We start from the raw sequence: 15,597 nt of genomic DNA, 5'->3' as shown, positions 1-15,597 counted from the left end.
CCCAGCATCCCATTGCTGTTTGAGTCAGAGCCATGGAGTGTCTCTGCACCAGTTGGATCCTGCAAAGCTGAACAGCAGCACGTCCCCAGGGGCAGCCGTTTGGGAGAGGCAGGAGGGAGGCAAGACTGTCCCTCGGGGACTGGAGCGCTGTGCCTCCATGCAGGCTCCCCAGGAGGCCAGCCCCTCCTCTGGCACAGTCTCAAAGCCTTTGGTGTGTTTAGTCTTGTAGGAACTGACCAGCATTCCCTTCCCACTTGGCCCAGGGCTTTGGGGCTCCCAACCAGAGTGACTTCCCCAGTCTGACCTCAGTTTTCCTATCCATGAAAAGGGAACAAAACCGCACCACATGGTTAAGAGCACTTGAGGAAGTAAAGCACTTCCCAAGTCAACCCTGGCTTCCCTCCCCACTCCAGCTGAGCCTGGGCTTCCTTACTGCCCAATAGGACAGCAGTTCCTCCCTGGCCAGTCAGTGACCTAGCAGGATGCTCATGCAATGCTAAGTGGAAAAAAAGGGTGTTTCAATATGGGACCTAGGAATGGTGTCTTTTCTAAAGAGCAAATAAGCTGCGTGCAGTGGCTCACTCCTGTAATCCCCACACTTTGGGAGGCCATAGCAGAAAGATCACTTGAGGCCAGGAGTTTGAGACCAGCCTGGGGAACATAGTGAGCCCTCTGTATCCATAAAAATTTTAAACAATTAGCCAGATGTGGTGGCTGATGCCTGTAGTCACAGCCACACTGAGACTGAGGTGGGAGGATTGCTTGAACCCGAGGAATTTGAGACTGCAGTGAACTGTGATTACACCACTGCATTTCAACCTGGGTGACAGAGCAAGACCCTGTCTGAAAGGGAAAGAAAAAACTGTATGGCCGGGCACGGTGGCTCACCCCTGTAATCCCAGCACTTTGGGAGGCCGAGGCGGGTGGATCACCTGAGGTCAAGAGTTTGAGACCAGCCTGGTCAACATGGGGAAACCCATCTCTACTGAAAGTATAAATTTAGCCAGGCGTGGTGGCAGGCGCCTGTAGTCCCAGCTACTTGGGAGGCTGAGGCAGGAGAATCACCTGAACCTGGGAGGTGGAGGTTGTAGTGAGCCAAAATCGCACCACAGCCTGGGTGACAGAGACTCCAACTCAAAAAAAAAAAAAAAAAAAGAAAAACTATATATATGTGTGTATCTGCAGAAATCAGGTTAGAAATATATATACGCATATATACGCGTGTATATATAATTTATTTAATACTAATGTTATTGGTAGATTCTTTAAACATTTTTTTGAAACAAATGTGGAAATTAAAAGACGTGAGCTGGTGGGGGATGTTGATCGGGGAGGCCATGCGTGTGGAGGCTGGGGAGACATGGGAACACTGTGCACTTTCCAGTCCATTTCGATGTAAACCTAAAATGGCTCTAATAAATACTGAGTTATTAAAAGCAACCATGAGGCCAGGCACAGTGGCTGACTCCTATAATCCCAGAACTTTGGGAGGTCATGGTGGGCACATCGCTTGAAGTCCGGAGTTCAAGGCAAGCCTGGTCAACATGGTGAAACCCCGTCTCTGCAAAAAAAAATACAAAAATTCGCTGGAGGTGGTGGTGCACGCCTGTAATCCCAGCTCCTTGGGAAGCTGAGGCAGGAGAATTGCTTGAACTTGGGAGATGCAGGTTGCAGTAAGCCGAGATGGTGCCACAGGACTCCAGCCTGTGTGACAGAGTAAAACTCCATTTCAAAAAATAAATAAAGCAACCGCGAATCAGGGGATGTGAAAACTAGAAGCCCTGTGTTCCACTTGCTCTCCCTTAAGCTTTCCTTGACCACAGGCATCAGCAGGTGACGGGGGCCACTCTTGGCCCCAGCTCCTGGCAAAACTGGTCTTGGCTCTTTCATACTGGAAGATCATTGTGTCTCTTCTTAAGACACGTGGCTCCATTTCACTTCATTCCAGCCAAACCTGACCTCTGACCCCTGCTGTTCTCTGACCTCCAATTACCCAGGACTCTTTGGGTTGTAAGTGACAGAAACATAACTCAGGCAGCATAAGTGAAAGAGGAAATGTGGTGCATGGAACAAGGACATCAAGGTGGACTTCAGGTATGGCTGGATGCAGGTGCCCACACAGTGCATCAGGGCTCTGTCCCATGTCTTTCTCATCAACTCTCTTGATACAGTGGGCACATTGGCTAAATTAGGGCCCGTGGGCCCTGATTTAGAGGACTTTCTGTTAGTTTCCACTGAAAAGTGAGGTGTCTCATTGGTCCAGCTTAGGTCATGTGCCTACCCTGAACTGGGGCATGGGGAACTCTGATTGGCCAAGCCTGGTCCACACCCATCTCTGGCTGGGGTGCTGTGATTGACAGCTCCTTCACGACCATACAGTATGGGGGCCTGACAGTTCCCTGAGAGCAAAGCTCTGGCTCACAATACACCACACATGGTTTCTGCTTACCAGCCCTCCACCTCCTTAGAATGTGGGACAGAGGCCATCGGCTCAGGTCTGTGTTCTTAGGGCTGGGACGCCTCATATAGCGGAAGGAGGAGGGACTTTGGGCTCCAACAGACCTGGGTGTGAATCCAAGCTGTGTAGGTCACTTTGCCGCTCTGAGCCTTGTTTTTGCTCCCAAACATGTCTCCCAACAGGATGGTGCCAAGGATTTAAATTAGTCCCTAAGGGTTCAGTGGGAACCTGGGCCCTGGTCTGGATGCGACAGCCATGATGGGGGATCAGGGCACTGCCTGAGTCTTGTGTGAGAGAGGTTTGGATCTCCACTCAGCCGTGCACACTTGGGCAAATAACACTTCTCCAGACCTCAGTTTCTTCCCTTGCAACAAATAGAGACACATACTGTCTCAGTCCATTTTCTTCCCTCCCTCTCTCCTTTCCTTCCTTCCCCGTTTCTTTTCCTTCCTTCCCCCCTTCCTCCCTCCCTCCCTCCCTCCCCTCTTCCTTCCTTCCTTGCCTTCTTGCTTTTGAGGTGGAGTCTCGCTCTGTCGCCCAGGCTGGTGTGCAGTGGCTGACTGCAACCCCCGCCTCCTGAGTTCAAGCATTCTCCTGCCTCTGCCCCCTGAGTAGCTGGGATTACAGGCGTCCGCCACCATGCCTGGCTAATTTTTGTATTGTGGTAGAGACGGGGTTTCACTATGTTGGCCAGCCTGGTCTCCAACTCCTGACCTCAGGCGATCTGCCCACCTTGGCCTCCCGAAGTGCTGGGATACAGTTGTGAGCCACCTCGCCTGGCCCTTAGTTCATTTTCTGTTGCATATCACGGATTACCTAAAACTGGATAATGAATATGGAACGTTTATGATGGCTGAGAAGCCCAAGTTCAAGGACTGCATTTGGTCAGGGCCTTCTTGCTGGTGAAGACTCAGTTCTGAGTCCTGAGGTGGCACAGGGCGGCCCATGGGGAGGGAGCTGAGTGTGCTTGTTCATGTCTCTCTCCCTCTTCTCTTAAAGCCACCAGGGCCACACCCATGATAACCCATTCATCTATTACTCATCCATTCATTAATCCGTGGGGCTCTCCTCACCCAGTCACCTCTTAAAGGCTCCACCTCTCAATACTGGTACACTGGGGATTCAGTTTCAACATGAGTTTTGGGAGGGCACAAACGTCCAAACCAGAGCACATGCCTACTACAGGGGCAGTTATTCAGATCACGGGAGATAACACAGACCTATTTCTAGAGATCACGCCCTCAGGCCTTTGCTGCTGCTGTTCCCTCTGCCTGAGATGCCTTTCCCTCTGAGGCTTCTGGGGTAAACTCCTTCCCATCCGTGCTTGAAGACTCAGACAGCACCTCCTCCAGGGCGCCTCCCCTGACTTCATATCTCCTATCATCCTCCCCACAATGCCTAGGTCTGATTAGCCATGCCCTGCTGACGACTGGATCGGGTGGTTTTAAAGTCTAAGTCCTTTTTTTGTTGAGACAAAATCTTTGCTCTGTCACCAGGCTGGAGTACAGTAGTGAAATCTCGCCTTACTGCAACCTCTGCCTCTGGGGTTCAAGTGATTGTCCTGCCTCAGCCTCCCAAGTAGCTGGGAATCCAGGCGCCTGCCACCACGCCTGGCTAATTTTTGTATTTTTGGTAGAGACAGGGTTTCACTATGTTGGTCAGTCTGGCCTCGAACTCCTGAGCTCAAGTGATTCGCCTGTCTCAGCCTTCCGAAGTGCTGGGATTACAGGGGTGAGCCAGAACCTATGTCCTTTTTATCCTAACCGTGAACGGCTCGGATTCCTCTGCCCGCTCTTTGCCTGGCATGCAGGAGGCATTGAATCAATGTTTGCAGGATGAGCAGATGCCCTCCAAGCTTTCTGGAGGTCACCCGTCTCCAGCACAGCCTTGTGTCCTTGGCTCTGCTGGTAGTGTGACGCCTGCCCGGAGGAGGGGGCCTTTGGGTGGAGAGGAAGTCCAGGCTGCCCCTGGAAGCACAGGCGGCTGATTTCTAAGAAACCAGATGACGGACAGGAAGGCTGGGGCAAAGGGTGATAGGGACGCTTTTACTTTCAGTTTTCTGTGGGGCTGGAGCAAAGCAGGTGCCCCAGGTTCTCGGTGGGGAGGGGAGGATGGTGCAGTCACAGCCTCCCAGAGTCAAGCAGTAGCCATCACTTCGGGACATAGACCAATCCTGGAGCCCAGAGAGGCCCCGCTTGGCCCCAGTGACACAGGCGTGAGGGGGGGTACAATGGGCGGCCGTCACTGGGGAGACAGTGTCTGAAAGCCTGCCTCCTGCCTCCCGGCCCCTGGCTCATCCACTTATCCTTTATTTATTTATTTGTTTATTTACTGAGACAGGGTGTTGCTCTGTCACCCAGAGTGGAGTGGCACAATCACAGCTCACCACAGCCTCGTCCCCCAGGCTCAAACAATCCTCCTGCTTCAGACTCCCAAGTAGCTGGGGCCACAGACACGCACCACCACACCTGGTTAATTTTTGTAGAAACGGGGACTCACTGTGTTGCCCAGGCTGGTCTTGAACTCAAGCCATCCTCCTGCCTCGGCCTCCCAAAGTGCTGGGATTAGAGGTATGAGCCACTGCAACTGGCCTCACCTTTATTTTACACATGCCCTAGATTATTCATTCCTTCACTCACTCACTCATTCTTCCATTTGCTCATGCATGCCTCCTTTCTGTTGTGCTTCGGTTCTCTCCCTGTTTTCTCTTTCCGTCCTTCTCTTTCTTCTCGTTTCTCCCTCTCCGCCCCGCCATCTGTGTCTGCTGCTCCCCTCTCTCCATCCTCCCTGGGTGGCTCCATCCCTTTCTCCCTCTGTCTCCCCACTCGCTTCTCTCCCCTTCTGTCCATCTCTCTGCCTCCTTTCCCCCAATCTGCCTGTCTCTCTCTCTTTGGTTCACTATTCCTCGAACTGCCTCAGTCACTTAAGACAATGTTTTTGTTATTGTTGCATTTTGAGACAGGGTCTCACTCGGTTACCCCAGGCCAGAGTGCAGTGGTATGATCACAGCTCACTGCAGCCTCGACCTCCCAGGCTCAAGTGATCCTCCCCACTCAGCCTCCTGGGTATTTGGGACTGCAGGTGTGTACCACCAGGCCCAGCTAAGTTTTGTATTTTTTGTAGAGATGGGATTTCGCCATGTTGCCCAGGCTGGTCTTGAACTTCTGGGCTCAAGTGATCCACCTGTCTTGGCCTCCAGAAACGCTAGGACTACAGGTGTCAGCCACTGCACCTGAAAACAATGTTTTTACCATATTATTTTAACCAAATGTTCCCCCAAACTTTAAAGAAATCTAAATATCTACTTTTGTGTTGTCTCAGGGAATAACAACCATAACATCTAAAGTTTTATGAGATGCACTTTTCCCTAATGTACACTGAAGTAAATAGAACCATTAAGGGAATGTTTGCAGCCAGGCTTGGTGGCTCACCCCCGTAATCCTGGCACTTTGGAAGTCTGAGGCAGGTGGATTGCTTGAGCCAACAATCCAAAGTGAGTTTGAGACCAGCTTAGGCAACACAGGGAGATCCTGTCTTAGAAAGAAAGAAAAGAAAAAGAAAGAAAGAGAGAGAGAAAGACAGAGAAGGAAAGAAAGAGAAAGAGAGAAAGAAAGAAAGAAAGAAGAGAAAGAAAGAGGGAAAGGAAAGGAAGGAAGGACGAAGGGAGGGAAGGCAGGCAGGCAGGCAGGAAGAAGATGTTCACCAGTTTTATACCTGACACATGATAGGCAGGGCACCATACCTGCACCTGGGGAGGGGCTGGGTTAGTGTCTCCACCCCCATGGCCTGGTTCCTCCTTCCCTCCATTGCATCCTTCTTCTTCTTCTTTTTTTTTTTTTTTTGAGATGGAATCTCGCTCTGTAGCCCAGCCTGGAGTGCAGTGGTGCGATCTCTGTTCACTGCAACCTCCATCTCCCAGGTCCCAGGAGAAGACTGGGACTCCATCTCAACAAAATAGGAAGGTACACCCAGCCCCCCTCCCACCCCCTTTTTTTTTTTTTTTTTTGAGATGGAGTCTTGCTCTGACACCCAGGCTGGAGTGCAGTGGCACAATCTCAACTCACTGCAACCTCTGCCTCCCAGATTCAAGCCATTCTCCTGCCTCAGCCTCTGGAGTGGCTGGGATTACAGGCACATGCCAACATCCTGACTAAGTTTTGTATTTTTTAGTAGAGACGGGGTTTCACCATGTTGGCCAGGCTGGTCTCAAACTACAGACCGAAAGTGATCCACCTGCCTCTGCCTCCCAGAGTGCTGGGATTAAGACGTGAGCCACTGCGCCCCACCCCGTGGTACCCTTCTCTCCATTGCTCCCTGCTTACTTAGCCCATTAGCTGCACTCGATGTGGGACTGGTATCCCATTTCTAGAGAAGTTTTTTTTTCCAGAGAACTTTCTTTGTAACAGGCATGCCTCTAAGCAATTTACAGATGTTAATCCATTTACACCCCCTTAACAGTTCTGGGAGATAGTGACAGTGATAATCCATACTTAATAAATGGGGAAACTGAGGCACAATGTGGTTTCATCAGTGATTAAGTAAACTTGCTTATGTTACAGAGGTTAAACTCTCTCACAGAGAGGTCCCTGCCCTCTTAGCACTCACAGTTTATAAGACAGAGCAAACCTCTTGGCAGTCCCTTATGTGGACTTTAACAGAGGCAGCGGGACCCAGCAGAAAGAGTCTAGGAGAGCTTCCTAGAGGAGGTGTTTGCTGAGTTGGGTTTTGAAGGTTGAATAGGAATTTGCCAAGTGAAAAGGAAGCAAAGGAAACAGCAAAGACTTTCGCTGGGGAGCTGGGAAGGCCTAGGGAACCATGAGAAATTGGGGCAAATGGGAGCAGATGAGGAGTGTGACAGGAACGAGGTGTGGTTAGAAATGTACATTGGGGCCAGATGGTGGGGGGTGTGGCCTCATTCCATGGGGAAGGGGTCATATTTGAATATCTAGCAGTTGGAAGTTGCTGGAATGCTGTGGAGTCACTTTGCTTGGTTCAAATACTGCTTTACTTTGACTAGCTGTGAAATCATGGACAAGAAACATAACTGCTCCTGGCCTCAGTTTCCCTGTCTGTAAAATTAGACAATAACGATACCTACCTAGAATGTGCTAGATAAGGGTGAGTTGACAGGAATCTTATTTGCGGTGAGAGCTTAGTGTATAACAGGGGGTGTAAGGTGATCAGATTTGCTGTGTGGGTAATCATACTGCACATTCCCTCCTAACACCTGCCAAGGGGGCCAGGGCCTACATCTCTGGTCCTCAGTTTCCCCATTGGAAATCCAGTGAAGGGGAGCCTGCTTTAAGGCTTGAGTGTGCCTCCTCCCCTGCCCCCACACCCCTGCCCGCCTGGCTGGGGGAACCCAGAGGCCCCTCCAGGCTGAACCTGTAGTTTTACTTTGACCCAATTTTTGGCAACTGTAGCTTTTCCTGTCAACAGGCTGGCTAGTAGAGGACTTGGCAAAGGCTTGACAAACGGCAGAACGCTGCCAGGGCTGGGCGTGCTGGGGATTCCATTTTCAACAGTCCAAGCTGGGGACAGAGGAAGGGTCCCCATCATCCCTTTAGTTGACCACGTACATTGGCCTCCAGTTAATTGTCCTTCCTTTTCATTTTTTTTTTTTTTTTGAGACAGGGTCTCACTCTGCCACCCAGGCTGGAGTGCAGTGGTGTGATCTTGGCTCACCGCAACCTCCACCTTCCACGTTCAAGCGATTCTCATGCCTCAGCCTCTGGAATAGCTGGGACTACAGGTAAATGCCACCGCACCTGGCTAGTTTTCTGTTCTTTGGGTTTTTTTTTTTTTTTTTGGTAGACATAGGGTTTCAACCATGTTGCCCCAGCTGGTCTCGAACTCCTGCACTCAAGCAATCCGCCTGCCTCGGCCTACCGAAGTGCTGGGATTACAGGCATGAGCCACCTGGACGAGCTTATTATCACTTTCTTTTAATTCTTCACACCCTGTGAGCTCTGGGTGCTTATCCCATTTCACAGGTGAGGAAACAGATGAGCGAAGGGGCTACTTGCCAATAACACACAGCTGGCAGTGTTTCTCCAGGTGTGGGGTGAATGCCCTGGAGGGTCTTTAGGTGGTGATTTTAGGTAAAACATGGTGAGATTTTTATAAAACATTGAGGCCCCTTCCTCCTCTGTGAAACCGTGATTTCGTATTTTCATCCTCCTGTAGTCTTTCTGCTTAAGTCAAAAAGTACGTCTCATATTGGTGCTATTGTGTCATAAACACCACTCTAATGCTTGCTAATACTCCACCTTCTCCTTTGTTTTTTTTGAGACTGAGTCCGCACTGTCGCCCAGACTGGAGTGCAATCTTGGCTCACTGCAACTCTACCTCCCAAGTTCCAACAGTTCTCCTGCCTCAGCCTCCGGAATAGCGGGGATTACAGGTACCTACCATCATGCCTGGCTAATTTTGGTATTTTTGTAGAAATGGGGTTTCACCATGTTGGCCAGGCTGGTCTTGAACTCTTGACCTCAGGTGATCCACCTGCCTCAGCCTCCCAAAGTGCTCGGATTACAGAAGTGGGCCACCAAACCTTGCCTCTCCTCTCTCTCTCTCTTCTCTCTCTCCTCTCTCTCTCCTCTCTCTCTCTCTCTCGTTTTTGAGACAGAGTCTCATTCTCTCACCCATGCTTGAGTACAGGTGATGTGATCTCGGCTCACTGCAGCCTCTGCCTCCAAGCTTCAAGTGATTCACCTGCCTCAGCCTCCCAGGTAGCTGGGATTACAGGTGTAGGCCACCATGCCCAGCTGATTTTTGTATTTTTAGTAGAGGGTTTCGCCACGTTGGCCAGGCTGGTCTCGAACTCCTGACCTCAGGTGATCTGCCTGCCTCGGCCTCCCAAAGAGCTGGGATTACAGGCATGTACCACTGCGCACAGTCCCCTTCTCTCTTTTTCTGTCTCTCAACCAAACATGGAGCCAATCTTTTGCTCAGCACACAGCAGTCTCTAGCTAACTTACATTGTTTGGATTTCATTGTATTGCTTAAGGGTTGCCTCTTTGTTGTGGGAAAGTCTACCTGCCATGTATGGTAATGAAACATTTCCCTTGAAATAAAAGTTAATTAAGGAAATCATGTAACTTAATTTGTAGAAAATATTAATTGAATAGAAGAACAGCTGGGGACTTGGACAGGTCTGGCAAAAAAAAAAAAAAAAAATACAAGTGAAGCTTCAGTGACTGATGGGTAACAGCCTTGGTGTAGACATGAGAACGAAGGCATGGCTATAAAAATAGGCTGCCCTGGGACAGAATCCATCCCCCACCAGGGCTCTGCTACCTACCTGCAGTGTGACCTGAGCCCGTTATTTAACCCTGTGCCCCAGTTTCGTCATCTGCACAATGAGGGTAATAATAGCTATACCTGATTCATACAGTTCTTGTGAGGATTAATTGGGATACTATGCATGAATTACTTAGAACAATGCCTCGCGTCTAGGGAGCATTTGACATGGGTGAGCTGGCAGCCAACGCTGTGCTGTTATTAGCAAGAAATGGGCTGACAGTGGGACCAGGTGGGTCCAACTTCACGGCTATGCTGATTCAAATCCTCTGCACAGCTGGTGTGATGCAAAATAACAATTATTATTATAGTTCTGGCTGGGTGCGGTGGCTCATGCCTGTAATCTCAGCTCTTTGGAAGGACAAGCTGGGAGAACCACTGAGGCCAGGAGTTCGAGACCAGCCTGGGCACCATAGCAGGACCACAGTCTCAAGTAAAAAATAAAAAATAGCCAGGTGTGGTGTCGCACACCTGTAGTCCCAGCTACTTGGGAGGCTGAGGCAGGAGGATCCCTTGAGCCCAGAATTTTGAGGCTGCAGTGAGCTGTGCTTGTACCATTGCACTCAGTCTGGGTGACAGTGAGACTTTTTTGTTTTTTGAGACGGAGTCTTGCTCTGTTGCCCAGGCTGGAGTACAGTGGCGTAATCTAGACCCACTGCAACCTTTGCCTCCCAGGTTCAAGTGATTCTCCTGCCTCAGCCACCCTAGTCGCTGGGACTACAGGTGCACGCCACCACACCCAGCTAATTTTTGTATTTTTATTAGAGACGGGGTTTCACCATGTTGGCCAGGCTGGTGTCCAACTCCTGGCCTCAAGTGATCCACCCACCTCGGCCTCCCAAAGTGCTGGGATTATAGGCGTGAGCCACCGCACCCGGTCTACGAGACTGTGTTTCAAACAACAGCAGCGACAACAGCAGCAGCAAACCAGTAGCAATAAAAGAATCAAGCAGAGAGGGCTGATTCCAGTGACTGGGCATACGTCATGTGCTAAGTATTTTCTAGGCATCCTTTGATTGAACTTCACCCATGAGGTGGGTAGGTCTTAACCTTATTTACAGGTAGGAAAAGAGTTTCAAGATCTAAGGGGTGGGGGGGGGGGTCGGTGTGGGCCGGAATGGGGTAGAAGCAGAGCACATGTTGGTCTCTGAGGACTTGAGGGGTGGGAAAGGGCCCGCTATTGTGGCCTTGACCTGGCCTGCCCTTGGGACATGCCCTCGCCCAGCCTGGGGTCTTCCAAGAGCCCTGAGGTCCCTGCGGACAAGACGCACCACGATGACTGGGAACCACGTGAAAGCTGGAAGGGCGGCGCAGCCAGCAGTGCTTCGGAGAAGCCGAGAGGAAGCCGAGAGGAGCCGAGTGTGGCCGAGCCGAAAGAAGTCAAGCCGAACGTGGCCGAGCCATGCCGAGTGGGTTGGGGGCAGCGGTTGGTGGGGAGAACGGCGCAATGACGTCACTGGCGTAGCACGTGGTGGTTGAGAGTGTGGGCACCGTGGGGCCTCAGCTCGACTGTAGCTGGTTGGGCCTCATTTGTCTGCCTCCACCCAGACTCCGGCTGGCAGACAGCACTGCCGAAGCGGGACCAGGGAGCAGCACGGGCAAAGGCCCGGAGGCAGGAGGGAGCACGGTGAGTGCCTTGCCCAGACCCCTGGACCGTTTTCGCGGAACGTGGGCCTTCTGAGCGCTGCCGCGGGGACCCAGGTAGGGCTGCCGCGTGGGATGCCGGACCTGCCCTGGGTGTCGGGGGACAGGGGGTGGAGAACGGGGTGGAGGAGGGTGTACTGGGCCCGTAGAGCTTTGAACCTGTTTCCCCTGAGGGCCATCTGTCGGGTCCCAGAGCCAGGACCACAGTTGGGAGGAGCAATTTGAGGGCCCACCTGGGCACCATTGTCCCTGTGTGAATTTGCTTTGGTGAAAACTGCGCCTCCCTCTCTGAGGGACACTAGATACCCCCTGCCCCCAAAAGCAGGCCAAGCCTACTGTGTTCTTCCGGGTAAGCTCCCAGCCCCAGGGAGGTTCTGGGTGATGGCAGTGGGAGGCCAGGTGAGAGGTACAAAGCTGGCATCCAGGTGGAACTGGCCACACCCACCTCAGCCCGGCATCCCCCAGGCAGGTTCCTGTGGCCTCCTTTTGTCGTTGGTCTGATTGGCTAAAGCCAAGGGGACTGGCCAAGAATGAATGCTCCCTTGTGAATATAGAGGAGGCAGGGAGTCCAAGGTCGTCTCACCAGGCCCCCTGCTCAGACCATCTGCACTCAGCAGCCAGGTCAGAGCAGGTCACCTCCACGTTCCCCGTCAATCTGGAAATTCACACTTTCCCCCAAAGTCTACAGGGCACCAGGAGCCCTGACCCCTGCCCATCCCTCCCACCTTTTCACTTTGCTGGCCTTCTTGAATGGTTTGTTAAACTCCTTCCTACTGAGCTCCTTTGCACTAGCCCTTCCCTCTGCCTGGACGGCTCACTTCATCTCCTGGCTTTACCTGGCTGGCGCCTTCCTGTCATTCCAGGCACAATAATAATTTCAGTGTCACCTCAGAGAAGCCTCCTGACCTTTCTCTCTAAAAGAGCCCCATCCACTGTCCAATCACCCTGTGGAGTTTTTATCTGACCACTGTCACTATGTACTTGGAATGTTCCTTTTCCTTTATTTCATGTTTATTTATTTACTGTCCAAGGCCCTGAATGTAAACTCAGTGAGCAGGGACCAGACCCCCTCTGTTTTATTCATTCCTGTATCCTTTGGGCTTAGAATAATGCCTGGCTGGGTGCAGTGGCTCCCACCTATAAATCCTAGCATCTTGGGAGGCTAAGGTGGGAGGATTACTTGAGTCCAGGAGTACGAGACTGGCCTAGGCAACATAGGCAGACCCCATCTTGGCAAAAATAGATTAGCCAGGCATGGTGGTGCATGCCTGTAGTCCCAGCTACTCAAGAGGCTGAGATGGGAGGATCACTTGATCCCATGAAGTGAAGGCTGCAGTGAGCTGTGATCACACCACTGCACTCCAGCCTGTGTAACAGAGACCTCATCTCTTAAAAAAAGGAGGAGGAGGAGAAATAGATAATGGCTGGAACACAGGAGGTGCTCAGTCAGTGTTTGCTGTATGAACCTCAGCCATCATTATTGGCACCTCGTCATTCAGAGATGTATTTGGCACCTGCCACGTGCTTGTGTAAGCACTTTCTACCTAGAAAGAGGCTCAGCTCGCCACTTCCTGGGATAACGACAGTACCTGCTCTTAAGGTTGGGAGGATCAAGCAGGTGGAGGTGAGGCCTAGGAATATGAATTTTCACCAGATTCCTCCCTAATCCCATCCCCTCTCCCACTACATAAGAAACCCATCCTGGGCTGAGCAGTGATTCATGCCTGTAATCCCAACACTCTGGGAGGCTGAAACAGGAGGATCACCTGAGACCAGCCTGGGCAACATAGTGAGACCCTGTCTCTACCAAAAGCAAGGAAACTAGATGGGTGTGGTGGCCCACCTCTGTAGTCCCAGCTACTCAGTCCCTGGGCTGAGGCGGGAGGATTGCTTAAACCCAGGAGTTTGGTTCTGCAGTGACCTGTGATCTTGCCACTGCACTCCAGCCTAGGCAATAGAGCCAGACTCTCTCTCAAAAAAAAAAAAAAGAAGAAGAAGAAACCTGTCTTGTTTACAGGGGGATGGACTTGGTCCAAGTCCTGGCCATCACTTTTGAGCTGTATGACCTTGAGTAGGTGGCTGCACTTGTCTGAGCCTCCATTTCCTCATCTATAACACGGGGGCCAGAGTGTGCAGGGGTGGCTTGGAGGCTGGTCACAGGCTATCCCTGCACCCACACACAGTCCTTGTCATTCCAGAGAGCACTTCTTTTCTCATGATGCCTGCCTCATGCTGCCGTGGCTCATCCACTCACCTTCACTGCACCTGGGCCCCCAAGTCAGTCCTTTACATACAAACCCTCCTCTCACTTTTCATTCTTGTAAATTGACGTCAGCGCTGCTGAATCATGAAGCTGAGGTTTGGTGGGGGGGAATCTGTATCACCTGGGAAGCCACATGGCGCTTGCACGCACCTGGGCACAAACACACACACACACACACACACAGCCTTTTCCCCCTGCAGTGGTGCCTGCACACACTTTGAGTCACATGGGACCTGGGGTGCAGCTCCCAGGGTGTTGAGGTCACTGTACCTACGTTAGTATAGATTTATTTTAAATGACTCATAAAGGGAGGAAGGGGCCAGCTCTGGGAAGTGTGATCAGAGGGGCCTTTATTCTTAGCTGTTCTGCTTCAAGTTTTGTAAGAGGAATGGGTTTGGATACCCAGCACTGTGTAAGGAAAATGTAATTTTTATACTTTTTATAAAGGAGGGGAAAAAAAAAACCCATAACATATTGCAAGCTACCTGCTAGATGCCCCCTCTTTAGAGGAGGACCTGTTTTCTCATCTGTAAAACGGGGATGCTCACAGTACCTAAATCGGAAGGCTGGGTGTGAGTTGAATGCTTTACACAGGTGATGCGGGACCTGGGAGCAGTCTGTGCACAGTGAGTGCTATATAGAAATATGAGCAGCTGGTGCTGTTATTATTGCAACGGTTAGGTCCTCAGGTTACCTAGTGGTACCCAGCCTCTAAAAAAATCCTGAGTGAGTTTGCAGAATCTGGCTCCCCCCCTTGTTGCAGTCCTGCTTTGCCTCTCTGAGCCTGTTTCCCCAGCTGTAAAATGGGGCCAGCACAGCAAGTGAGCAGTCACTGAGGGTCTGTGGGTATCACTAGTATTACGACCCAATTCCCAAGCATTGCCGCCTTGGATTTCTGTTTCTCCAGACACTGCCCAGAGCAGGTAACAGATGGTAAAGAACAAGGACAGGACTTAATTAATCCACAGCAGAGAAGGAAGGGCAGGGCGTGGCTAAAAAGAAAAGAAAGGAAAAGAAAAAGCAGAGATTCTTTAGAGGTAGAGACAAGACACCGCCTCCCTCCCTCCCACTTCACCTCACTGAGGGATGAAATTGCCAAAGCTCTCTGAGATCCTAAATCTCTTCTGGCCATCCTTAAAGGCCTGAAGCCTATTTAATCCCCAAGACAGGCCTGCGCTGCTCTGGTTCTCAGACCATCAAGTGAATTTTATGCTTTGCTTTTGAGTCTGAAAGGTATTATTAAGCGTTAGGGCACTATTACAAGGGTGTCCAAGGCTGCAGAGGGCCATTCTGGCTTCTAAAGATGGAGTGTGACATGGCCACCAGGCTGCTGAACCCTAAACCTGAAAATGATTCAATTCACCAAGTGTTGACTATTCCCTTCAAGGTGCCAGTATGGTCCATGTGTCAGGCTGGCTTAAGACACAGAAGATGCCAGACACCCAGGTCCTGGGCACTTTCTGGTGCTGTGGGTCAGCCCCACAAACGTCCTGGAGCCACCCTTCCCTTCCCTGGCTCCTGAAAACATCAACCTCCTCCATGATGTGCAGAGAGTTGCCTTTAGCAAGGTGGGAGGCCCAGGGAGGCAAGGGGAATTGCCCTAGCCGCCAGCGGCACCCTCCCACCACCACAGACCACAGAGCCTCTTTCTGGCTCCAAGTGGTGTGTTCACCAAAAAGCACACAAGACACAACAGGGTGAGAAGGAAGCCAGGCCCAGCCCCTATCCCCCATCCCATCCCAAATATGTGTCCCTTGAGGCTGGTTCCGAATGTGCCACTCCTCCTTCCAAAAACTAAGCCCCCACCCCCGTCCTCTTCCTGGAAGCTGTTGTGGTCATAGAACCAAAGAAGTTTCCTCTCTGTTATCCATTTCAAGCAGATGCTTAGTGGGCAGCCCAAAAAAAAAAAATGCCCAAGTGTCGTCTTTGA

Source organism: Sapajus apella, unplaced genomic scaffold (assembly GCF_009761245.1).
Source record: "Sapajus apella isolate SASKATOON/1434 unplaced genomic scaffold, GSC_monkey_1.0 scaffold51, whole genome shotgun sequence".
NCBI lineage: Eukaryota > Metazoa > Chordata > Mammalia > Primates > Cebidae > Sapajus > Sapajus apella.
Note: the sequence above shows the minus strand (reverse complement) of the source record.